General features: G+C 33.5%; 1 long non-coding RNA gene and 1 pseudogene across 4 annotated transcripts; both read right to left on the bottom strand.

Moving 5' to 3' along the window:
• Positions 1-375: 375 nt before the first annotated feature.
• On the bottom strand, positions 376-8,641 carry LOC110665049 (uncharacterized). 4 transcript variants are annotated; one of them, XR_009148231.1, is made up of 5 exons: positions 8,234-8,641; positions 4,963-5,079; positions 1,882-2,304; positions 1,642-1,732; positions 376-1,123 (listed from the first exon to the last, which is right to left on the bottom strand). It is a non-coding gene; the product is annotated as an uncharacterized LOC110665049 (long non-coding RNA). The 4 variants fall into 4 exon arrangements; XR_009148232.1 differs by having other exon boundaries at positions 376-1,100; positions 8,234-8,640; XR_009148230.1 differs by having other exon boundaries at positions 376-1,732.
• A 15,099-nt stretch (positions 8,642-23,740) lies between these two features.
• LOC131179436 (DNA polymerase epsilon subunit B-like) overlaps positions 23,741-26,423 on the bottom strand; it is a 2,842-nt pseudogene continuing 159 nt past the window's right edge.

Below are 26,423 nucleotides of genomic sequence, written 5' to 3'. Positions count from 1 at the left end.
TCAAAATTATGATATAATGCTATAGTTTTTTTTTAAATTAATACATATGAATCACATAACTTTTTTAAGTAGAAGAAAAAATTCGAATATAAATTTATTAAGTGAGTGATATGATTTATTTGCTGAACTCAATCAAATTAGATAATTATATAATTAAATTAATTTTAAAATTTATTAAAATGAAGCAATTTTAATAGTGGCTAAAATTTATGATTGTAACAAAATTCTTTACAAATCATCTTTTGCATTACTTTTTAAAAAATCTTTTCAACAAATGAGATGAATTTACACAAATTTATTTCATTTATGATATATCAAAATCAAATCGAAGCTCTTGCTAAAAGATAATAAATGATTTCTTTTTTAAAAATAAAATTTGATAAAAAATATAAAATTCGTATATTTATTCTCATAAAAAGTAACATATCCTCTCTCTTCGTCTGGGAGACACTCCGCCCACTGCCAGACAAGGAAGATGACGCTCATGGTGATGATTCTGTTGAAGGGGAGAACACTAAAATGACAGGTAGGTTATCTCGATAAAGTCATCATCCCATCACAAAATGCTACCAGAGTTTTTGGACACGTGCTGTTCATTCTCTTAAACAGCGAGTGGACATATGACCACAAAACTATTCATTTCAAATAAATAAATAAATAAATAAAAGAGAAAAAAAAAAAAAAAGAAACCCATCTCTATCATTCATCCCTGCTATAAGCTTCCTCCAATCACCAACACAACATTTACACACACACTTTGCTTGGATTCATAAAGCAGAGAAAGAAGGAAGAAGAAGATGAGAAACCCATCAACGTCTGCTTCTTCAGGAGGGGCACAGGCAGCGACAACAGCGAAGACACCATGTTGCAGCAAGGTAGGGTTAAAGAGAGGGCCATGGACACCAGAAGAAGATGAACTTCTATCCAACTACATCAGGAAAGAAGGGGAAGGTCGCTGGCGGACCTTGCCTAAAAGAGCTGGACTTCTCCGCTGCGGCAAGAGCTGTCGTCTCCGATGGATGAATTACCTCCGTCCTTCTGTAAAACGTGGTCAGATCGCTCCTGATGAAGAAGATCTCATTCTTCGCTTACATCGACTTCTGGGAAACAGGTGTATATATATCTACAAATCCAATAAGTAATATGTTTGATTAGTTTGTTTGTTTTAGATAAGAGTTTGTGGATTGCGGTTTAGGGTTTGGTCTGTGGATTGTGTTATTTCATGAGTTTAGTCCTGCAAGTTCTAAATACTGGTTTCTCTTTTCTTCGTCTAGATAGGTCTAGGGTTGCTTCTTCATGAAAAAGGTTTAGTTCACTCGATCTTTCTCTATCTCATTAAATAAATCTAGCTCAGGACATGATCTGGGTTACTTTCCAGTTTAGCTAAAAAAACCTATCTTCTCTAGCAAATTTATCTGGTTTTTTCCTATGATAACTAAGTTCAAGAACCTACCAATAGATGTAGACGATATGGCTTCTTATCTTTCATCTGGGTTTGAATGCATCATTTTCGTTGGAAATGTGTCTAACTAACTGAACTTGAACTGGTATATTATGTTTGGATTATTTAGGTGGTCATTGATAGCTGGGAGAATTCCAGGGCGTACGGATAACGAGATCAAGAATTACTGGAACACTCACCTGAGCAAGAAGCTGATAAGCCAAGGAATCGATCCAAGAACCCACAAGCCACTCAACCCTGAATCGGTTGATCAAAACAAAGCTTCTTCATCTAAAGCAACAAATCGCAATGCATCAAGCCCTAAGAGTAGTAATAATAAGAATCCAGCTGCTGCTGCTGCTGGTGTGGAAGAAACAACAAGTGGGGGCAGTACTCAAATCATCAGCAACAAAGAAAATGTATACATCGAAAACACTTACTTGGATCATGAGTATCACATTACTGGGAATAATAATGCGAGCCATGGACATTCAAGTTTGCTGAATTGTGGTGATGGTACTTGTGGGATAGATTCGAGAAGCAACATTCATGGGCTTAGCAACGAAGAACATGAAGATATCAATTACTGCGCCGATGAGGTCTTCTCTTCATTTCTCAATTCACTTATCAATGAAGAAGCTTTCACTAGCCAACAACATCAGCAAATGCAGGAACAAGCCAATCTGATTGTGCCCACATCGGATCCTTTGGTTTCACTCAGTGCTTCGACGTTTGGCTATGGCACTAGCTGGGAATCTGCTCTCATGTCCTCCACTTTTAACCAAAATGATCCCAGCAAAAGGATTAATGGCCATCTCCAGTAGCAGTATATATATATATATATATACACACGCATACATTCGCTGAGGCATGAAATTGATTTAAGTTGGTTAATTATTAGTCAACAAGAACGCTAGGGTTGATGCATCTGTTTATTATTTTATGCATGCTATATATATATATATATATATATATATATATATATATATATATATATATATATATATATATATATATATGTATATATATATATATAGCATACATATTCTTGTTCCACTTAATTATCTTCGTATGGTGTTTGTATTTGATATTTGTGAGCATTCCATTTTCAGAACAATGTATAATTTAGACTTGTGTGTGAGTGAATGTATGTTGTTACATAATTTGTTATACTTATGATCATGCTTGTAATTCAGATTTGTATTAAAATTTTCAATCTCAGATTTATGATAAAAACTGAAAGATCCATGTTCCAGCAATTGTTCAAAAGAAAATGGTGTGTATATATATACACAGACTCACCCATCAACTATAGGTTCAATAACCATTCCGTGTCATGTTGACAAAATAAAGAATTTGAAGAGTTTCCGTTCATATTATCAATTAACTGGATTCTATCACTCAATTTCCATATATAATTTTTATTTTTTAAGCAAATGACCTGTCATCATCATGCTTTTCTAATATTTTGTTTGAAAGATTTTCAGAAATTGAAACATTTCTTGAATTATAACTTTTGCAATTGATGTTGTCATTTAATATATAAGAAATGCAATGCTATGGCTTTTAATATAGTTGAATTTACTTTCAGAAATGATAAAGTTATTTAGCAGAATTTTTTTTTTGGTTCATTGGGAAACTTTAAATGGGACTGTTTGAACTCACTCGAATATTGAGGTATTATATAGTCAATCACAAGGCTTTTAATAGATTAGAAATTTGGTCAAGTGACAATCAATCTTATGAAACTCCAAATGGTAGAAACGTACTTAAATGATATTCGACTGTTCACTAAGCGACTAATTAAGTTTAAATTAAATTTAGTTTTTGTAGTGAATCACTCCGATGATCTAATGCACAAATACTCCTGCAGTTTTACTATCCAGGGAGAACCTATATTTTTACTACAATACTAGATTTCTTTTATTTTTTTTGAAGTTTGAATGAAGTTCGGAATGGAGGATCTCATAATCTTAGAGATTACTTCAATACCACTCACTGAAAACTCATTGTTCATGGACTTAATTTGTAGTCTTGCCTGTTGCCTCCTTACTATATTGATATTATATATGAATTTTGCATGTGAACTTATCTTCCCATGCAGATGGGGATTCCCTTTCATTATCTATAAAAGTACATATCCATCCCAATTCTCCTCTAAATATTTTAGGGTAACTCGTAAGAGATAACTAAATTATCTATCCTAAAATCATATATCTAATCACATGTAAGTTTTTAAGTTGATATCCTGTGAAAAGATTATTTGATACTCTTAGAACACATACTCTTTTTCTCATAATATATAGAATCCACTCTCTTTAATATGAGGATTAATTTTAAATTTTATATCTATAAGAAATACTAACAAAATCCAATATATTGTATTTTATAAATATTTGAATCCTACTATATATATATATATTAATATTGCATATAGCTTTCACCATTACATATGAAATGTGAAAGAGGTAGGATTATTCATATTGTAAATCTCTTAGCCTAATTGATTTTAAGTAACGAATAAGTGTCTTTTTAGTATTTACTAACCTGGATATTGATATTTTAAAAGAAGGGTAAATTATTATTAAGTTTTTGAGGCATGGCAAACTAATCAGTCCATGTTTTGTTTTTAAGTAACGATTTGATCTTCAAGTTTGGATTCCATCAACAAATTAGTTACTGCCATTAACTATTTTTCAATTTGAAATAATTTAGTCTTTGAATTTTATTTTATTAACAAAATAGTCCATACATTTAAATTTTATATTTAAGTACTGATTTATTTTTAATTAATTATACATTTTATAAAATATTAAATAGATAATAATATGATACTTTAAACAATTAATTTAAATGGAAATTTAATTTAAAATGTAATTTTTGAGAATATTTATAAATTATAAAAAAAATTATAACATGTATAATTATCTATTGTAAAAAAAAAATTATATTAGATCTTGTAAAAATAAGCTTTTTTTAAATAATTTTTTCTTGAAAATCATGCTAAAAGAATTTTTATAATTATTTATTATTAAAAAATATTACTATAAATAATTTTTTTAACAAAATTATAGACCATAATATAAAAAAATTAAGAATTTAGTAAATAATACTGTTTGTTATGAACATTTTTTTACTGTTTTATATTTAAATAATTATAAATATAAAAATATTTAATGTTTTATAAAACATAAATTATTTAAATTTAAAATAAATAAATAATTAAATCTAAAATATAGATATAGGGACTATTTTATTAATAAAATAAAATTTAAAAATTAAATTATTTCAAATTGAAAGCCAGTTAATCAAGTCAACGATAACGAATTTAAATTTAAGAATTAAATCATCACTCAAAACAATTAAGGGTTCGACTTTATGAGTTTCACTATAGGGCAATATATATATCCCTAAACAATATATGGACTTGAAAAGAATGAGATAATAACTAGGGCAACACATAAATAGTACACAAAAGTGACATGCATTCACATGTAGTAATTTGTTAAAAAGGCACTTACTTGTATCACTGATTACTTTGGAGAAGATCAATTTGCTGCTGAACATAGCATGAAATTAACATATACTGCCAAGTCTCCTGTGTGTAGCCAATGCTATGTAAGCAGTTGCAAAGCCTCCTGCACATTAAAAACATATATATATATGTTGGTAACTTGCTCATAGTAAATTTAGGAAAAGTCTTGCCAAGATTCAATATTATCATCGGACTCACATGTAAAATATAACAATTAATTAATATAATTTTTTTTATATGATAATACATTAATCAAAATTTAAAATTTATTATAATTATTTCAAATATAACAGGATTTTAGATAATTAAAATATAATTAATAAATAATAATCATTAATGTTTATAATTCCAAAAGATCTCTCTTAAAATAAATAAGAAGTAGTCTAATTAACCATTTTACATTTTTAAAATATAAAAAATAAAGAGATTTCTATTTCGAGTCTTTCTATTTATTTATTAACTACTGAAATAGCATATCAGTACACCTCATTGTATATATAGAGGAAAAAAATCTGGCCAAAACAGCAAGCCCCACTAGCATTTAAGAAAAAAACAAGAAATGCTTTCTCATCTAGCTCCACTAACAACAACAACAATAATAATAATAATGATAATAATAATAATGAGCAATCCCATTTTCCGTTGCTGCTTCTTTTTCTTATGTGCATAGTTACTGCTATTGCTTCTTCTTCTCATTTCTTTTTTTTATTTTGTTTGAAAATTTATAATTTAATCCTAAGTTTTGTTTCTTATATTTTAATCAGTCTCTAAATTTTACATTATAATATATTTTAGTCCTTAAATTTATGAAAATTAACTATTTAGTCCCTGAATTTAGCACTATATTACACTTTAGTCATTTTAATTTTAATATATAAAACAATTTAATCCTTCTATAAATGAATAAAATTATTGTAAATAATAAAATTATAGGGACTAAATTTTCTATGTATTAAAATTAAAGAAATTAAATAATTTATTTTTCAAAATTTACAAATTAAAGTATAATATAGTGTAAAATTTATGAATAAAGAATTAATTTTTTAAAATTTAAAAATTAAAATATAATATAAGAAAAAACCCAAATACTAAATTATAAATTTCCCATTTATTTTTCTCATTCTTCCTTGAAATTCTAATTTTAGAGACCTAGAATGCATATGACAGCGCTACAGAATGCTAAACCTAAAAAGGGTAAAGGAATTACTGATTTATTTAATAATATTATTAAAATTATTGTTGACTTTTTTTTTAAATTTATTAATTCAAAACTATTAATTGATAACTAAATCTTAATTTTAAACTAATTGAGGTTGGTAAATAATTTTTGTTTTTATCATTTAGTTTTGTTTGTTATCGATTCCACATCAATATTCAAACTTATAATTAAAAAGTATTAAAAATTAATTAAAAATAAATTTAATATACTTAATGATAAAAATAATAAAATATATTTTAAAATTACTTTTTAAATATATATTTAAAATAATTTAATATCAAGCGAGGCCCAAGTAACTAAAACTCCATGACCATGCCCCCCTTGAAACTAGATTTTGGATTGGGCTTATAGTGGGTCAACAAGACAAACAAGTAAGCCCAAATCTCTATCTTTTATTGTATCTGTAGCTATACTTTCCATTGAAATTTTTATTTCTTTAATGATTTCTAATTTTCATGCGGCTATTATAAACCTCGTTCATTTATATTTTAAATTTCAACCAAGCTAGTGTGAGCCTTCGGGTTCTCACATCAATAATTAAATGTACATGTGTATAGTTTATATTAATTAGTATATCTGAGTAAAATTATTATAATTTTATCAAGGGTTGTGTTTTGTCCCTGAACCACATATGTGTATGTCTACCTTTTAGAAAAAAAATCTTAAAGTCAAGAAGAGTGAGTCGGTGTGTGTAAATGTAGCCCAACTCGCATAAGTTTCTTAGTGGAGCTGAGTTTTTGGGCCCCCACATCGGTCGTAGAGTGTGCGTGTGCGTGGTTTACATGAGTTAGCATGTCTTGATAAAATTGTTATGATTTTACCAAGAAATATGTCATGTCCTAAATCACGTGTGTGTCTATTTAATTAAAAAAAAACTAGTCTAATCGTCCATAAAAATCAAAATTTTAAAATTAAATTAAAAAAATATTAAATGTAAAACATACTATAAGCAGTAATAATTAAACATTTATCAATAAATTAAAGTAAATTCGAAAGAATTTTCTATATAAAAATTTGAAGGGAAGATTTGATATGTGAACCTCAAGACTCAAACCACCAGTCTTCCATTACAACATCTGATTGGTAGATGGTTGACTTGTTGCACACCTTCAAAGTAGGTGAGTTGACCATTTATTGCCTTTTTTTTTTTTCTAATATGTATTTTCATGCCCACATACAGATGGCCCCTTAAACTTTTGTAGTATCTAGTTTCCTGTTTGGTATTACGTCTAGAGAGTTAAAATTAATTTTTTGAATAAAAGTATTATTTTAGATATTAAAAAAAATAGTTTGAGAAAAATTATTTTATTATTTTAGTATTTTTATAATTAAAATTTATTAAATTTAATTTTAAATTATTTTTTAATACTCTCTGACTAGTCTATTTAAAAAAGTAATTTTCTCAATAACAATTTCAACAGCAATACCAAACAAGTCCTGAGACTCCAACCATATCATAAAAATTAAAAAATAAATATAAAATCTCTATATTATTTCAATTGTGATTAATTAATAATCAAAAGTGCATTGAGTGATTTATTAATATTTTATCTTATAGTTCTTATGCATATGTATATGTAGTATCTTATGTTTTTTTTTTAATAAAAATAAAATAAATAGATTATTTTTCATAATTTTTATAATAATAATAATATTATTATAATAATAATAATATTATAATAATAATAATAATAATAATAATAATAATAATAATAATTTTAATTATATTGATAGGTATGTAATTCTTCTTCATAAATTTATTTTCTATTATAAAATTTTTCAAACCATTGTTTCTTTAACTATTAATTAAAGGATAGTGTTGGATTATCCAAACTAATTAATCTAACAAAAAGTTTAGTGATTATCAAATGAGAAACCAATTGACTACACAAAATTTGCAGCAGAATGAAATCAATGATCATCATCTAGCAAAACAACCACATGAACAAGAACAGGAAAACAAACAAGAAGCAAGAAGCAAGAAGTAATTAATAGCAACAGCAATTGAAGACTAGCTAGGAAATTGAGGAAGACATACCAGGCCGGCAACCTTGTATTTTGAATATTGAACCGCAAAATGACGTTTTCGGAGTTCATTTCCTGTCCGCTTTCTCTCTCTCTCTCTCTCTCTCTCTCTCTCTCTCTCTCTATAATCATATTATCATTGAAAAAAGAAAAGTTCGGAAGTGTACTCGTAGAATGTATATATGTAGGCATGAGATCAAGCAAATAATGACCAATGGAGTCAAGAAAAGAAAAGAAAAGAAAAGAAAATCATGATTATGAAAAAACAAGAGGAGAGTTCTTTTTTTTTTCTTTCTTTCTTTCTTGTTAATATGATCAGAAAGTGTTGCAGAGAATTTCTTTTCATAACGTCTACGCGGCTTGCGAACTCTCTGTGTGAAGAGTATAGGGAAGGACAAGTGTAGGTTTGAGGTTAAGAAGGGAAGCAAAATGGGTTTTGCTAGCAACGAATAAGGAAAAAAAAGTATTAGTTTGACCGGTAGATTTGCGTGTATTTGTTGGGGGTTTACAGGCTGAGCAGGTAAATAGTGGACCAACCAAACGTTCTAAGCTTAAGAGTTAGATTTTGTTAGACAGAACGAACTTTCTTTCTTTCTTTCTTTCCTACACTCTCCCAAGCCCAATGCTGCTCTTGAATGTCCGCCTATCATTCCAAACCCTAAATCTGTCATTTCATTTTATAATTATTACTACTTTATTGGATGTGCACTTTATTTCTTGGGATTTTAAGGTTATGCACTTTTACATAGATTTTGATGACAGTATGATGTGATGAAAGCAAGATGCATTTTTTTTTTTAATTATTATTCTCCTAAACAATTTAAATAAACTCTAATAATTCTCTGTTTTCTCTATTCCTCTTCTCTTTTAATTTCTTTTGAGTAGTCACTGAAGAGTGTTCCCACTGATATATACTTGCCCCTCCACTTTTTCTGTTTATGTTTTCTCGATTTTTTTTTTCAATAATTTCAAATTTTATGTCATTTTGAAATAGATTTTTAATATATATATATATATATATATATATATATATATATATATACACTATCTTATTGATAAATTTTGAGTTATTTCCTATTTGATTAATGAAAACTTATTTTATTTTGTCTTTATTTTTATTCCCTCTAGTTGAAGATTTATTCTGTCTTCATTTTATGAAATGTTTGGATGTACTATTTTATTATCTACATGAGAATAGCATAGTACAAGATACATATATTTTCTTTAGTAGGAGGCCCGAAATTTGAAGTTTATCATTCTGTACTCATTGAAAGATTATATAATCAAATAGTGGCCATATATGGCCACCAAAAAGGCTGAGCAGTTTTCAGTTTAAATTAAAAATGTCACGACCCAACCTATGGGTCGGACCGGCACTAGGATCTGGACCAGCCTAAAGCCTCCGAGGCCTGCTGTAAGCCTAACTATTCCTCAACCCAACTCGAAGGCCCATTTGGGCCCAATTTCAAGAATTCAACCGAACAGAGTCCGATCATAAAATGAACCATTTAACGGGGAGTTTTTGACTTGCCCGACCTGTAAACATAATATATAATAAATTGGGGAGCTCAGCTCACCCTCCACATAATAAAAAGGTCATAACTCAAATGGGAGCTCAGCTCCCTCATCCAATCCCATCATGCATACAGTTAATAATCTTACAGGTTCAACATAACTTTTATAAAATAGGCCCAAATAAAATAAGTGCTTCTAACATATGCAGAGTCTAAAAATTTAACTCAATTGTACAAAATACATTAAATACTATCAATGAACCTTCGAAGAAGAAGAGCAGGTTAGCCACAACAATAATCCTCCTGTAGCCTAGAAAAATAGATGAACAGGAGTGAGTGTTCGATTCAGAGAGTAAAATATCAATTTTAACCATAATCTCTATAGCTATCTAAAGCTAATGCACCCTGTGGAGTGAAATACAACATCGTCAATAATTTCATATCATAACAGCAAAAAGGCAATTTGGAGCACTCACATATCCAACACTGTCAAACAATACATATATGGGAGCTGATCCCCTATACAGCCCTCTTAATCCAACCTCTACCAGCGAGTGTCTCTCAAGCCAGACTTTCGCTTAATAAATCAAATGCGGGGTCCCAACGAGTGTCTCTCAAGCCGTGTCTATCCCGAAGGACCGGGTCCCAGCGAGTGTCTCTCAAGTTGTGTCTACCCATCCTGTCCATATCCAATACTATACCACACGCATGCCACACACACACACTGCTCCAAATCACCATAAACAATATCTATGGCACTTCAATAATTATGAATGCAATATAAAATGTGCCTAGTGTTTAACTACATAGATACATATTTATAAGTGATGCATGAGCATGCTTGAACATATAATAATATCAAAATTATAATTAAAATTAATATTTTACTCACAAACTTAACTGAAGTCACTATGGCGGCTGGGCGGAGGAAGAAGGCTTTCCCGGCTCACCTGACAATTTTATTACAATTATTTAGTACATTTGACTCAATACAAACTAAGAAAAGATCAAAGATGTCCTAAGTCGTGTCATAAATACGGCAGAGCCTCCCCTATATCTAGGACCTACCCAACCTGCAAAAGGGCTTAAAACGCACTTCTATATCCATAAACTACACACTTACAACTCAATCACATCATATAGCCCCTCTTGGGCCCATCCAAACAGTCAACAATCACAATATGAAAAATTACAGTTTAGTCCTTATAATTAATCCTTTTGCAAAAACTACCCAAATGAGCTCTAAAAATTCTAAAACTTTGCCCCGTGGTCCTTAGTATTATTACTAAGCTAATGCAAAAGGAATTATAATTTTCTAAGCTACCACGAATATTTTATGGATTTTTAATCCAATTCAAGCACTAGATAATTAAAAAAAGTAAAGTTCGGGTTTACCTATGCCGATTCCGACCCCTGGAACGCGCTCGGGACATCTGACAATGAGGGGTAGCTAAAATCTCGACCTAATTCCAAGAATTTTTCGGTAGCTTGTCTGTCCGACCCGAAATTTACAGACCCGAGCAACCATTAAATTTTCACGAATTGAAGATACCTACATAAAGCTCACAATACGAAGGTTAGTATATAATTTTTATGAAATTTTCTAAGCTCATTTAGTGCTCAAAAAAGCACTACGAAGTTTCGCGGGACTCACCGAAAAATGGTGTCGAAAAATTTTGAAATTGGTATTGCCGCGAAACTCTAAACGAGTGGAGCACTCTGGTACTCTTCGTTTTCTAGTGGGGTTCACGGTTTGCAAGAAATTTAGCCCAAAAATCAAAATTGGCTAAAACTTTTCAGACAAAAATTGGGCAAACCGCTCAATGAATTTTGGTGTTCTTGGTGTCTATGGAAAGCTCTCGATGTGTAGAAGAGGTTTGGCATAAGACCTAGTCCGATTGGTGGCCGGATCGGCCGAAATCGGCCCGGGAAGACTAAACGATGCGCTGCCCATTAGGGCATCTTCGAGCACATTTTTCCGGCACCTCGGTGTGGCCGAGAGACAGGGGGCGGTGTCTTGTGGCTGGGAAGGCTGGGGCGGCGGCGGTGTAGGAAGAGGAGGAGAGAGGAGAGAGAAAACGAGAGAGAGAGAGAGAGGGAGTGTCAGGCGCACGCGCGGAAGGAAGAAGAAAAAGAAATGGCCGGTCCGATTCGGTATGTATGATCCGATCTGATTCGATTTGGCCAGTCCGATTCAGGATACAAAATTTTAAATTTTTACTCTGCCTTGGGACAGAAAACGAGGCCCAAAAATTTTGAAAAATTCTAGAAAACTCAAAAAAATTCGTAGAGTCCAAATATATTTTTAGTTTTGCCACGTGGTCTTTAAATTAATTTTCAAAAATCATCAAAGTTTTATATTTTCAAAAAATCGAACCCGATTTCTAAAATCCAAAAAATTTTAAATAATTTCATAAAATTTAAATAAAATAAAATATTAATATTTACCCATAAAATAATAAATTTAAAAATTAAGGGTGTTACATTCTTTCCCCCTTATAAAAGATTCATCCTCAAATTTTACACAAGGCAGAATAAAGTATAAAATTACACATTGAATAGATAAAGGTACTTGCTACGCATGTCCCACTCTGACTCCCAGGTGCACTCATCCACAGACTGGCTCCTCCACAAAACCTTAACTATAGGGACCTGTTTTGATCTTAGCTCCCTCACTTGGTAGTCCACTATGGCTACAGGTTGATCCTCAAACATCAAGTCTTCCTTCAGCTTTACTATATCCGGCTGTAACACATGAGAAGGATCAAGAATGTATTTCCTGAGCATAGAGATGTGAAATATGGGATGAACATGAGAAAATTTGGGTGGTAACTCCAACTGGTAGGCAACTGCTCTAACTCTATCAATAACCTCAAAAGGTCCAATATACCGAGGTGCCAACTTGCCCTTCTTCCCAAATCTCATGACTCCCTTCATCGAAGAAATCTTCAGGAATACGTAATCGCCTACTGCAAACTCTACATCCCTCCGTTTGGGATCTGCATAACTCTTCTGCCTACTGAAAGCTGTTTTTAATCGTTCCCTGATTAAAGGAACTATCTCTGAAGTGTACTGCACTATGTCTATATCATGCACCTTTGCTTCTCCCATTTTCATCCAACACAGAGGAGACCTACACTTTCTGCCATATAGTGCCTCATAGGGTACCATCCCTATGCTGGAATGATAACTGTTGTTGTAGGCAAACTCCACCAAGGGTAGCTGATCATCCCATTGACCTCCAAAATCCAAAACACACATGTGAAGCTTGTCTTCCAGTGTTTGGATTGTCCTTTCGGACTGCTCGTTTGTCTGAGGGTGAAAAGCGGTACTAAAGTTCAACTGTGTGCCAAGTGCCTCTTGAAACTTCCTCCAAAACTGAGAAGTGAACTGGAGCCCTCTGTTAGATATTATGGAAGCAGAAACTCTATGCAATCTGACTATTTCTCGAATATAGAGCCGGGCATACTGTGCAACAGAATATGTGGTCTTCATAGGCAGGAAATGAGCTAATTTAATTAGACAGTCTACAATTACCCATATCGAATCATATCCCCGTATAGTAAAAGGCAACCTTGATCACAAAATCCATAGTAATCATTTCCCACTTCCATTCTGGGATAAGGAGCTCTTGCAGCTTCCTCGACGACCTCTGGTATTCAAACTTCACCTTCTGACAAGTCAAGCACTTGGACACAAAGTCTGCTATGTCTCTCTTCATACCATTCCACCAATAGCTATCTTTCACATCATGGTACATCTTGGTGGAGCCTGGGTGGACATTGTACAGTGTCTAGTGTGCCTCTCGCATGATTTCATTTTTGAGATTGTCCACGTCGGGCACACATATCCTGAAACCTTGCATAAAGGCGCCATCATTGGCAAATCCAAACTCACCACCTTCACCATGCTATACTCTTTCTATGATCTTCACCAATTGCTGGTCTCTGTGCTGGGAAACTCTGACTCTATCTCACAGGTCTAGTCTCACCGAAAAATGGGCCAACAATACCCTCTCATTAGAAAGGTTTAAAATCAGACTTTGATCCATCAACTCATGTATTTCCTGAATCAATAGTCTCTTCTCCGTTGATATGTGCGCCAAGCTGCCAAAAGATTTTCTGCTCAAAGCATCTGCTACTATATTGGCCTTCTCAGGATGGTACTGGATGGTACAATCATAATCCTTCAGAAGCTCCATCCATCTTTTCTGTCTCAAATTTAAATCCCTTTGTTGGAAGATATACTTCAAACTCTTATGATCGGTGTATATCTCGTACACTTTACCATACAGGTAGTGTCTCCAGATTTTTAATGCAAAGACTACAATCGCCATTTCCAAATCATGGGTGGGGTAGTTTTGCTCATGCCTTTTTAGCTGCCTTGAAGCATAAGCCACTACTTTTCTATTCTGCATCAAAACACACCCTATGCCAACTCTGGAGGCATCACAGTACACAGTATATCCTTCACCACTCATCGGTAATGTCAACACAAGGGCCGTGGTTAGACACTCCTTAAGCTTCTGGAAACTCTCCTCACAATCATCTATCCAAATGAATGGAACATTCTTCTGAGTTAACTTAGTTAGGGGAGCTGCTATCTTGGAAAAATCCTGCACACAACGCCTATAGTAGCCAGCTAAGCTCAGAAAACTTCACCCCTCAGTGACTGTTATAGGCCTAAACCAATCAGTTACCGCCTCAATTTTCTTGGGATCCACTTGAATGCCTTCACTAGAAATCACGTGTCCCAAGAATGAGATGCTTTCTAGCCAAAATTCACATTTTTAAAATTTGGCATATAGCTGGTGCTCTCTCAAAGTCTGCAACACCATCCTCAAATGCCACACGTGTTCTTTCTCGGTCCAAGAGTATACCAAAATGTCATCTATGAAAACGATGACAAAACGGTACAGGAATAGCCTGAACACCCTGTTCATCAAGTCCATGAAGGCTACTGGTGTATTAGTGAGTCTAAAAGACATCATCAAGAACTCATAATGACCATTTCTTGTCCTGAATGTTGTCTTGGACATATCCTCATTCTTGATTCTCAATTGATGGTAGCCTGATCGTAGGTCTATCTTGGAAAAGAATCTAGCCCCTTAGAGTTGATCAAACAGATCATCGATCCGAAGTGGATACTTGTTCTTCATAGTCACCTTGTTCAGCTGTCTATAATCAATATACAACCTCAAGGACCCATCTTTCTTTCTCACAAATAGAACAGAAGCGCCCCAGGGTGAAGTGCTCGGATGTATAAAACCCTTGTCCAAAAGCTCCTGTAGTTACTCCTTTAACTCTTTCAATTCTTCTGGTGCCATCCTGTAAGGCGGCATTAATATGGGGTTTGTACCCGGCACAACATCAATGCAAAACTCTATTTTCCTTCCTAGTGGCGACCCTGGAAGCTCCTCAAGGAAGACATCCATGAATTCTCTGATAATAGGAATATTTTCCATGTTGACACCTTCTACAAATGTACCTCTCACTAATGCCAAACATCCTTGACATCCACGCCTCAACATTTTTCTAGCACTAATTACTGACACCAAATTATATGGAGCCACGCTCCTATCACCATCAAAGCTAAACTCTTCCACACTAGGTATGTGGAAATACACATTTTTGTTCCTGCAGTCTAAAGTGGAATAATGAGTTTCTAACTAATCCATTCTCAAAATTATATCGAAATCCATTACTGGTAGAGGAACCAAGTCTGCTAGAAGGATTCTTCCATCCACTATTACTGGACTACTGGGAAAAACCATATCTACATCTATGTTGTCACTAAGCAGGGTAGCTACAGACAAAGGGCATTCTAAAGTTGTAGGGTTCCTACCCAATCTCATGGCAAACACTTGGGAGACAAATGAATGCGTAGCACCCGGATCTATCAAAACACGAGCCTCATAGGAACAGATTAGAAGAATACACCTACAACTACATTGGAAGCTTTGAACATCCTGGTGGATTAGGGTGAAAACCTGAGCTTGAACCCTAACCTGCATTACAGAACCCTAATATTGACTTCTACCTCCTGATCTGCCTCCAAATCCATGTCCTCCTTGTCCTCGGCCCTGTTGGCCACTGAACTGATTGCCTGCCATGCTGGAAGCACCAGGATACAACTGACGAAGAACATTTGCAACAAAACCCTGTGACCCCATTTGTGGCTCGCTGAACACTAAACATTCTCTAACAAAGTGACCCTACTGGCCACATCGGAAACATACTCCTAAACCCATCATACAAGGTCCTGAATGTCCTCTTCCACACTGTGTGCAAGGTGCAAAGGAGGATCCTAAACCAGAACTAGAACTGCTATAACTCAAATTATGACCACTGTTAGATCCGTACCCTGGTCTGAATCCTTGAGATTTGTATTTAAAACCACCCTTCTTGTTGCTTCTACCTCTTCCTCTGTAGTGACCTTGGCCGCCATTATCTGTGGTACCCGTGTAGGGAACACCTGAAGAACCTTTTGCTCTATTCTTTTTTACTCTTCCACTGTCATCTCGTGTATAGCTAATCTTAATCTGTTGAGCTCGATCAACTACCATATCAAAAGACTTATCAAATATCATGGCCAGGTTTGCATACCTCCTGTCCAGCCCCTTTAGGAACCTTTTTATCTTCATACTTTCTGTAGCCACTACTGTAGGGGCATACCTATTTAGTTCTAGAAATTTTGTAGCATGTTCATCTACAGATCTGCCATTCTACCTTAAGGCCTCAAAGGCCTATTGCTTTTGATCTCTGAAGCTTTCTGGCACAAACCTGTTGATAAACAGTTCCACAAACTGAGTCCAAGACAAACCTTCAATACAAGGTAGTACGTAGTCTGTCATCCACTGTCTTGGCACTGGCCCCAATACATGCTACACACACTCTATAAGCCTCCTATCAGTCAACTACAACTCCATCCCTGCCTGTTGTAGGAATCCAAAAACTGATAGGCATCGTCGGACACATCATAAGTACCAGGCACCAACTTCTTAAAATTAATTATTTGTTTGTAAGGTTCCCCTCTTGGTGTGGTGGGCTGCTGCTGTTGGGGAGGGTGGACCATATACTATGCCATCACATTGATGGTTCTCTGCAATCTGGCTAAGGTAGCTGCCATTAGGTCCATGGGACCCTGTGCCATAAAAGCCTGATCTTGAACTGGTAGCAGCTGTTCTTTTACTTGAGCAGCTCTAGGCCTCCTACCCTGCCTCCTCGGGGCAGGCGCCTCATCCTGTGCAGACACCTCGCCAGGCACATCAAGATCTGGTGCAGTGGCAGCTCTTTTGCTTCTACGCATTTTCCTGAAATTCAGCAGCATTAGCCCACAAAATTTCAAAACGGCATGTTGCATAGCTCTATAGACTTATATTTACACACAATTATATGAAGCAGAAACTAGAAGCAAAAATGACAATATAAGATGAATGTGGACCCTATTCTCCGCATGTGACTCCTATTAGACTCTTCCCAACACTTTAGACATATATTCCATATGAATCTGGAGCCTAAGCTCTGAAACAAAATTTGTCATGACCCAACCTATGGGCCGGACCGGCACTAGGATCTGGGCCAGCCTAAAGCCTCCGAGGCCTGTAGTAAGCCTAACTATTCCTCAACCCAACTCTAAGGCCCATTTGGGTCCAATTTCAAGAATTCAACCAGACAAAGTCCGACCATAAAATAGACCATTTAACGGGGAGTTTTTGACTTGCTCGACCTGTAAACACAATATATAATAAATTGGGGAGCTCAGCTTACCCTCCACATAATAAAAAGGTCATAACTCAAATGGGAACTTAGCTACCTCATCCAATCCCATCATGCATGCAGTTAATAATCTTACAAGTTCAACATAACTTTTATAACACAGGCCCAAATAAAATAAGTGCTTCTAACAAATGCGGAGTCTAAGAATTTAACTCAATTGTACAAAATACATTAAATACTATCAATGGACCTGCGAAGAAGAAGAGCAGGTTAGTCACAACAATAATCCTCCTGTAGCTTGGAAAAATAGATGAACAGGAGTGAGCGTTCGACTAAGAGAGTAAAATATCAATTTTAACCATAATCTCTATAGCTATCTAAAGCTAATGTACCTTGTGGAGTGAAATGCAACATCGTCAATAATTTCATATCATAACAGCAAAAAGGCAATTTGGAGCATTCATACACCCAACACTGTCAAACAATACATATATGGGAGCTGATCCCCTACACAGCACTCTTAATCCAACCTCTGCCAGCGAGTGTCTCTCAAGTCAGACTTTCACTTAATAAACTAAATGTGAGGTCCCAGTGAGTGTCTCTCAAAGTGTCTCTCAAGCCGTGTCTACCCGTCCTGTCCATATCCAATATCATACCACATGCACGCCACGCACACACACTGCTCCAAATCACCACAAACAACATCCATGGCACTTCAACAATTATGAATGCAATATAAAATGTACTTAGTGTTTAACTACATAGATACATATTTATAAGTGATGCATGGACATGCTTGAACATATAATAATATCGAAATTATAATTAAAATTAATATTTTACTCACAGACTTAACCGAAGTCACTGTGACAGCTGGGTGGAGGAGGAAGGCTGTCTTAGCTCACCTGATAATTTTATTATAATTATTTAATACATTTGACTCAATACAAACTAAGAAAAGACCAAAGATGTCCTAAGTAGTGCCGAAAATCCGGCAGAGCCTCCCCTATACCTAGGACCTACCCAACTAGCAAAAGGGCTTAAAATGCACTTCTATATCCACAAACCACACACCCACAACTCAATCACATCATATAGCCCCTCCTGGGCCCATCCAAATAATCAACAATCACAATATGAAAAATTATAGTTTAGTCCTTATAATTAACCCTTTTGTAAAAATTACCCAAATGAGCTCTAAAAATTCTAAAACTTTGCCCTGCGGTCCTTAGCATTATTACTAAGCTAATGCTAAAAGAATTATAATTTTCTAAGCTACCACGAATATTTTATGGATTTTTAATCCAATTCAAGCACTAAATAATTAAGAAAAGTAAGGTTCGGGTTTACCTATGCCGATTCCGACCCCATAAACGCGCTCGGGACATCTGACAATGGTGGGGTAGCCAAAATCTCGACCCAATTCCACCAATTTTTCAGTAGCCTGTCTGTCCGTCCTGAAATTTACAAACCTGGGCAACTATTGAATTTCCGCGAATTGAAGGTACCTACACGAAGCCCACAACACGGGGGTTAGTATATAATTTTTACAAAATTTTCTAAGCTCATTTTAGACTCGGAAAAATACTACGAAGTTTCGCGGGACCCAATAAAAAACGGTGTCGAAAAATTTTGAAATTGATATTGCCTCGAAGCTCTCAACGAGTGGAGCACTCCGATACTCTCTGTTTTCTCATGGGGTTCACGGTTTGCAAGAAATTTAGCCTAAAAGTCGAAATGGGCTAAAACTTTCCAGACAAAAATTGGGCAAACCGCTCGATAAATTTAGGTGTTCTTAGTGTCTATGGAAAGCTCTTGAGGTGTAGAAGAGGTTTGGCACAAGACCCGGTCTGATTGGTGGCCGGATGGGCCGGAATTAGCGCGAAAAGACGAAACGACGGGTTGCTCGTTGGGGTGTCTTCGAGCGCGTTTTTCCGACGCCTCAGGCGATGGCCGACGAGGGGGAAAGGCTGGGGCGGCGCGCCGGCGAGCTGGGAAGGCTAGGGCAGTGGCGGCTCGGCGAGAGGAGGAGAGAGGAGAGAGAAAACGGGAGAGAGAGCGCGAGCATCGGGCGCCGGTGCAGAAGGAAAAAGAAAAAGAAATAGCCGGTCCGATCCGGTTCGATTCAATCGATCCGATTCAAGATACAAAATTTTAAATTTTTACTCTGTCTTGGGACCGAAAACGAGGCTCAAAAATTCTAAAAAAATTTTAGAAAACTCAGAAAAATTCATAGAGTCCAAATATATTTTTAGTTTTGTCACATGGTCTTTAAATTAATTTTTAAAAATCATCAAAGTTTTATATTTTCAGAAAATCGAACCCGATTTGTAAAATTCGAAAAATTTCAAATAATTTCCTAAAATTTAAATAAAATAAAATATTAATACTTACCCACAAAATAATAAATTTAAAAATTAGGGGTGTTACGAAAAAATTAAACTGAATCGAACCAATTTAGTTCAATCGATTTATTTTTTGATTAAACGGTTTGATTTGGTTTTAAGTTTATAATAATTTGGGTTATTCGATTTTGTTTGGTTATTTTGATAAAAAATAGGAGAAAACCCTAATCGAACTGTAATCCTATACTATACCGTTTTTGGGACCTATGAATAATATCTATTCCTTTGCCCTCTATTCATCTTCACTTTCCTTTCTTCTCAGTCCCTATGACACAATTCTTCTTCTTCTTCTTCTTCTTCTTCTTCTTCTTCTTCTTCTTCTTCTCAACTTTACCTTCACAATTCCATCTCACATTTGTCTCCCATAGGCCGCTTCTCACCTCAAGACTTCTTCTTCTTCTTCTTCTTCTTCTTCTTCTTCTCCTCACCTTTACCTTCACAATTCCATCTCACATTTGTCTCCCATACATCTCACCTCAAGACTTCAAATCATCATTAAATCACATCATCAGAAAGAGACCCATCGCATTGCATAGCACCAGTATCATGAGCATCGCATCACACAGTTCGGACCATCGATTCTTACGTAATCACCTGGACCTATCAAAGACCTATGCAAATATGTGCTCACCTCCACACCATCCTTCGTTGTGTGCCTCTTTGTGTGCCATCATCACTCTCTATTGGTTTTTGATTGATTGAAATTTTATTCAAATCTATAAAATGTAATTTGTTTTTATGAATACTGGAATTAATTGATTGATATTGTTTCCGTAAATACTTTTGATGAGTTGATTGAATTTGTTAATTGTTGTTGCTATGAATCCATAGTGGAAATTTGGGAACGACAACATTTTGGGGATTTGGGCATTTTTCTCAAACTGATGGTTATGAACCAAACCAAACCAAATAGAATCGGTTTGGTTTGATTTGGCTCTTCCCTAAATTCAATTTGGTTTTGGTTGGCATTTTATTGGAAATCAGTTTTTTTGTTTTGCAATTTTGGTTCTATTCAAAACCGAACTAATCGAATGCTTTCCTCTAATCACTGAGTGGAATGTACTTCTTATTGATTTGTTAAATTTAATGCTCTATAAACACGATTAGACCCTTCAATCAAGATTATTATTATTATTATTATTATTATTATTATTATTATAAATGGTTTATATTGAATTTGTTTATATAAAAATATGGTAATTTTATACTTCAAATTTTTATTTTGTTTTTAATTAATTTTTCTCTTAAAAAAACAATTTTTAGAAACTAAATATTCTATATCCAATGAAGCTTAATAATATATTTAAACTTTTAATTTTAATATATAACATATAAATTTGGACTTAATTTTTCTAATGTAGTATTATAGTTGATTTTATCCTCTTCATTAAAATTATGCAATGTGTTAATTAGACTTAACACGTGTCCAGAAATGATATTAAAAAAATAAATATCCCAAAATTAATAAATATAAAAATTATAAACTTAATAACATATTAGGCGTTTTAATTTGTTTATTTTCCTCATAAAATAATTTTGGCTGTCCGACAAACTTAAATTTTATGGACGTGTCAGATACAGAGTATATATCACCTCATTCACTCTTTAATTTTTAAATCAAATAATTATGAAAATTGACTATACTAAACGCAATTTCGTTAATATTGCTTCTACATTAAAGATAAATAAATTGAAAATTGAAATAACATTTTGATTGATTAATTGTAAAGTGAAAATAAGGCTTAAAATTAAATATAAAAACTTAAAAAATTAAAAATAAATAAAGTAAAAGATAAATAGGCTATTAGAGTTTGATTTGTGTAGTTGAATTGAGTTATTGGGCTTTTTCACATTGCTGCACATCTAATATTTATATCTCTTTTACGGGTATCTTTGGAATAATTTAAAAGCCGCAGTTATATTCTGTCCATTATTGGTAATTATCAACACACTACTTGTAATTTCTCTTAACTCTCCACTTCACAAGTAACTTTTTTAAATTGCTCTCTTAGTTGACTGTCCATATGTTAATTCCTTCTTGATATTTATCTTCATCCACATTTATCTATTAATTTATCTTAGCCCTTTAATTAATTAAAGTAATAGAATAACATTAATAAAATTAATTTAATTAATCTTAACATGAGGACAGAAAAAATTACTTTTTCTATGTAAACAGTTTGCCTAAATTTCAATATTGAACTTAATTTTATGAAAAAAGGGATATTGATATTTTCAGTGATTAAAATCTTTTCATGTTTTCTATTTGAACGCTTTAATTTTATTTTTTACAATTTAATCCTAAACGTAAAATAATTTATAATTAAACCTGAATTTTTTACAATATAATTTAAGCCATTTTTATGAAGCATCATTAAATATTTTAAATTTTAAAAAGAAAATGAAAAATGATTTTGAAAGAAATAAATCCTAAGTGTTTTTAAACTTTTTGTATGGAAGGAATAGAAAGTGCAATAATAAGTATTTGTCATTCCAATTCTCTCTTCCTAACTTATCTTTCTTTGGCTGTTCTATTCTTACTCTTAAAATAAATAAATAAATAAAAATTAGAGACACAACAAAAGTGTCTGAAAATGTCTAAAATCGCTAAAAACTTGATATGAAAAAAAAAAAAAAAAAACGTCACATAAACTAGCTTTTGAATCAGCTTTCGCAGATCGTTACTAATAAATCACTTTGCGAATGATCTTAAGGACACAATTTCTACGATAAATATTCAATTATTGATTTACAATTATATTCAAATATATTTTCTACTTAATACAATATTCCATAATAATTAATGATTTAAAAAAATATTAATTTTATATTTAAATATTAATTTATATTAGTTGATTCCAATCTTACTTAAATTCAAATTAATTACTTTTATGTTTGCAAGCATCTATAAATGCAACAAAATAAATAGAGGAAGATTATTGAATACTTTCAAATACTAACGTTTTATTTATTTCACGAAAAATAATTTATATGTTCTTTCATATATATATATATATATATATATATATATATATATATATAAATAAAAGTATGTGCACATTTTAATAGGATTATCAAAATTTAGAAAACAAAAAATAACTTCATCATTTAAAAAATGAAAATAATTTTTTTTTTAAAATAATTTAATTTTCCTTTGATCAAGAAAATATTTTTCATTGATCTATTTTCATAAATGCGCCAAACATAAAAAAAATAAAAATAATAATTTTTAAGGAAATATTTTCGGCGAAACACAAAGAGCCTAAAACATAATGTTCCTTACATTTAAGCCATGCATGCACACATAATAATAATAATAATAATAATAATAATAATTTCCGAATATTCTATTAATTGTCATTCCTACAACATATATTCTCTGATAGAACATGAATATGGGCATACCGTACAATGGCATGATAATGAAAGGCATGAGGAGAATGCCTTATTTTCGTTTGAACTGAGAGTGCTAAATAAATAACTGATCCCATTAAACCAGAAACCGAACCTTTATTTGAAAACATTGATTCATAGCAAGCTTGATCATGAAAACCCTAATAGGTTCCAATTATTGATGGTGATCAACAATCAGAAGAGAAAGTTCAGCCATGTTCACATAAAAGCCAATTTTGAAATGGATTGGCATTTAGGACTCAGCTTTCAAAATTAAATAAGGAACCTCACCATGTTACTTCATCTCCTCCAGGTACAGCACAAGTTATTAGATGTGATCATGCCCCGCTTGTAACCATTAAAATAAACGAGGTGATATAGTTTACCATGAACATAATGATGTTCACTAAAGAGCAAATTGACACAGAATGCACTTAGGCGAGGTGAGGTTCTAGTGAGAACTTCTGTTCACCAAATAACGAAAGATGCATTGCCTTAACACTTTTACCTAAATATCAATTGCCTGGAAAACTTTACAAGTGATTGATGATGTAAATTAGCAAGAACTTTTGTCATGACATTCCTACTAAATGGCTGAGACGAGGTGCCGTCCAAAATAATTAGATGTTTGAATCATATTCCATTTGCTAAAAAATAATCAGAACGTCTTTGATACTCACAAGGCTGAAAGCTCGACCTCTTGAGTGCAAGGACGATATGCGACAAAAGTATTGTCATTTGAGAAGGATCCAGGGTTGAAACAAGTGATTCCTGTGTATTTGAATGCCTTCTGTTCACTTTTGTCGCCTAAAACAATCTGTGAAAGCTCATCAAATGAGTATGGCTTCTCACTATCAAATTTACATGGATTATTGTCAGTTTTGAAAAGGAAAAGGAAATTTCTAATTTCGCCCCTAAATCTAAAATTTACAATAGGTTAAAAACCCTTCCGTCTGCTGTGCCAATTAATAATCAATATTTCCCACAAATTGAAGCATTCAAAATAAAATTTCAATCAAATTGACCATTCAAAATATTCATATGCTTTTTAAGTGGCAAACGTATGCTATCCCATACTTCATATTCTGACGTTGCTTCACAGAAAACATGGTTTGATAATGGAAAAAGCACCAAAGAAAGCTAGTAGCAATACCGTATGTGGAGATGGATACAGATGAAGACAGTGATCATAATTCCAGATAACTGGCTGAACAATAAGAGGAAGTGGGCAGAGATGACTTTGATGGGTTATGGTAGCAACCAGCTGTAGAAGAAGTCAAAACCTATTAGTTTCACTGACCAATAACCTCAAAGTGATGAAATGCATCAGCAGAATGTATGGAAAAGAAAAAATTAAAAAGGGAGAAAGAAGCAAACATGTTCAAAGGGATCAGCAGTCTCCTCTGTAGAAGGGGGCATCAAACATGAACGATGCATCCTATACAGCAGATCATATCGAAAAAATACAATTTCTTGTGTGTAGAACTTGACCCTGCATTTACATGAGAAGCATTTGCATATCCAGTTGAGCACTCATCAAAAGCTAAACATCATGTTTCTCTATTTCAAGCTGTAAAAGTATTTTCACAAGAATTTCACATTTAAGCCTTCAATATTAAATTGTACCCAGAATTCAAAACAATGTAATTTCCAAAAGCCAGTATAAGAAAGTGAGTCTTGGGTGGATGTTCTACGAAGTATAACAAGTTTATTTGTTTTAACTAATCAGCAATCAGACAGATCAACCTGCAAGGATTACTTGAAAATATGGCATTTGGAATGTACTTCTGAAGCTCTTCAGTTAGATACTTCGGTAAAGCGCACCTAGGTAGTACCGTTGATGGACCTGTAGTAGTTAAAACGTTGATCATCCTCATGTCATGTAAAAGTAAAGTTATCTATGAAGTGGTTAACAGCATGTAAAGAAACCATTTAATATACCTGCATCATCAGGACCTGGAATAAATAGAAACAGGCTATGCTCTTTTAGCCTTGGATGTGCTGCAATCATTTTCCCTAGCTTTCCAAACTGTAATCTACAAATGTAGAGTTGAACTTTATTGAGTTTATTCATGCCACCATAATTTGTTGAAAAGAAAATGCAGATAAAAATCCAAATATCCCTCACCTGAGACTTGAAAATGAATGAAAGGAAAGATTGCATGGATGAGAACAAAAATTCCCCATGAAAACAAACAGAGAAGGAACAACTTCTTGAATCTCAAAGCCATCAAGTACAGTCTCCAGCTTTCCCATTGCCTTTTCTCAGCATAAAACAGTATCATGATTGAAGTAAGCTACCCATCAAAACCACCATTCCACCCTCAAATAAATAAATAAATCTCAAAGGCTTTTAAATCACCTCTTCACTATCTAGCCAAATGTCTGAGAGTATGACAAACATGGCATTAACAGCTCTGTTTTCCAGCTCTGCAAGTCTTAGCTATTGAAGTATATAGGAAAACCAATATCAATTTATCATATTCTAAAGATGCTCGGGAACTTTTGAAAAGTAATTAAATTTATTCCCAATTCCTAATCAGTGGAGGCATACTAGGATACGGTCTCCTCTTTTGTTAAAGTACCACCACCAAAGAAATCATGTTGTCCAAGTAATTTCAATGACTTGTCTCTGTCCTCTAATGGGGGAAACCCACATGTAAATACCTGCATAATAAAGCATTAATTAACATTTCAGATAAATCAATTATTAAAATTTTCTTGCTGATGTTTGAATGGTAACAAGGAGAACAATGAAATAGTCTCTTAGCAAAGTAGAAACTTATAAAGTTAATCAGTGATATAATTTCATGCCTATAGCACAAGGGATTTGATAATGACTTCAAGATATCTACTAGGATGATGCCATGAGTCAACAGGTGACAAACACATGGAGTACACCAATTTCACTGGACAAAAGCACCCTAAATATCAAAGTTTTAACAGTTGTATCATAGATCAAACAGATGCATCAGATGCTTGAGGTCAAGAGGCTTATGTCTTCCTCCAATGTATGGCATGCATTTGAAAAGGTAATATGGCACCAGCAGCAAATTATTTTAAACATCAATACACAAGGAATAAGGACTGTTAAAGCTGTCGTAAAGATGTTCAGAAAAAACAGATATCCAAGATACATGTCTTAAGTCAAAATGCAGAGGACACTTCTTCGA

This window comes from Hevea brasiliensis, chromosome 4 (genome assembly GCF_030052815.1).
Source record: "Hevea brasiliensis isolate MT/VB/25A 57/8 chromosome 4, ASM3005281v1, whole genome shotgun sequence".
NCBI classification, from domain to species: domain Eukaryota; kingdom Viridiplantae; phylum Streptophyta; class Magnoliopsida; order Malpighiales; family Euphorbiaceae; genus Hevea; species Hevea brasiliensis.
This window is presented reverse-complemented; position numbering and strand designations above follow the sequence as displayed.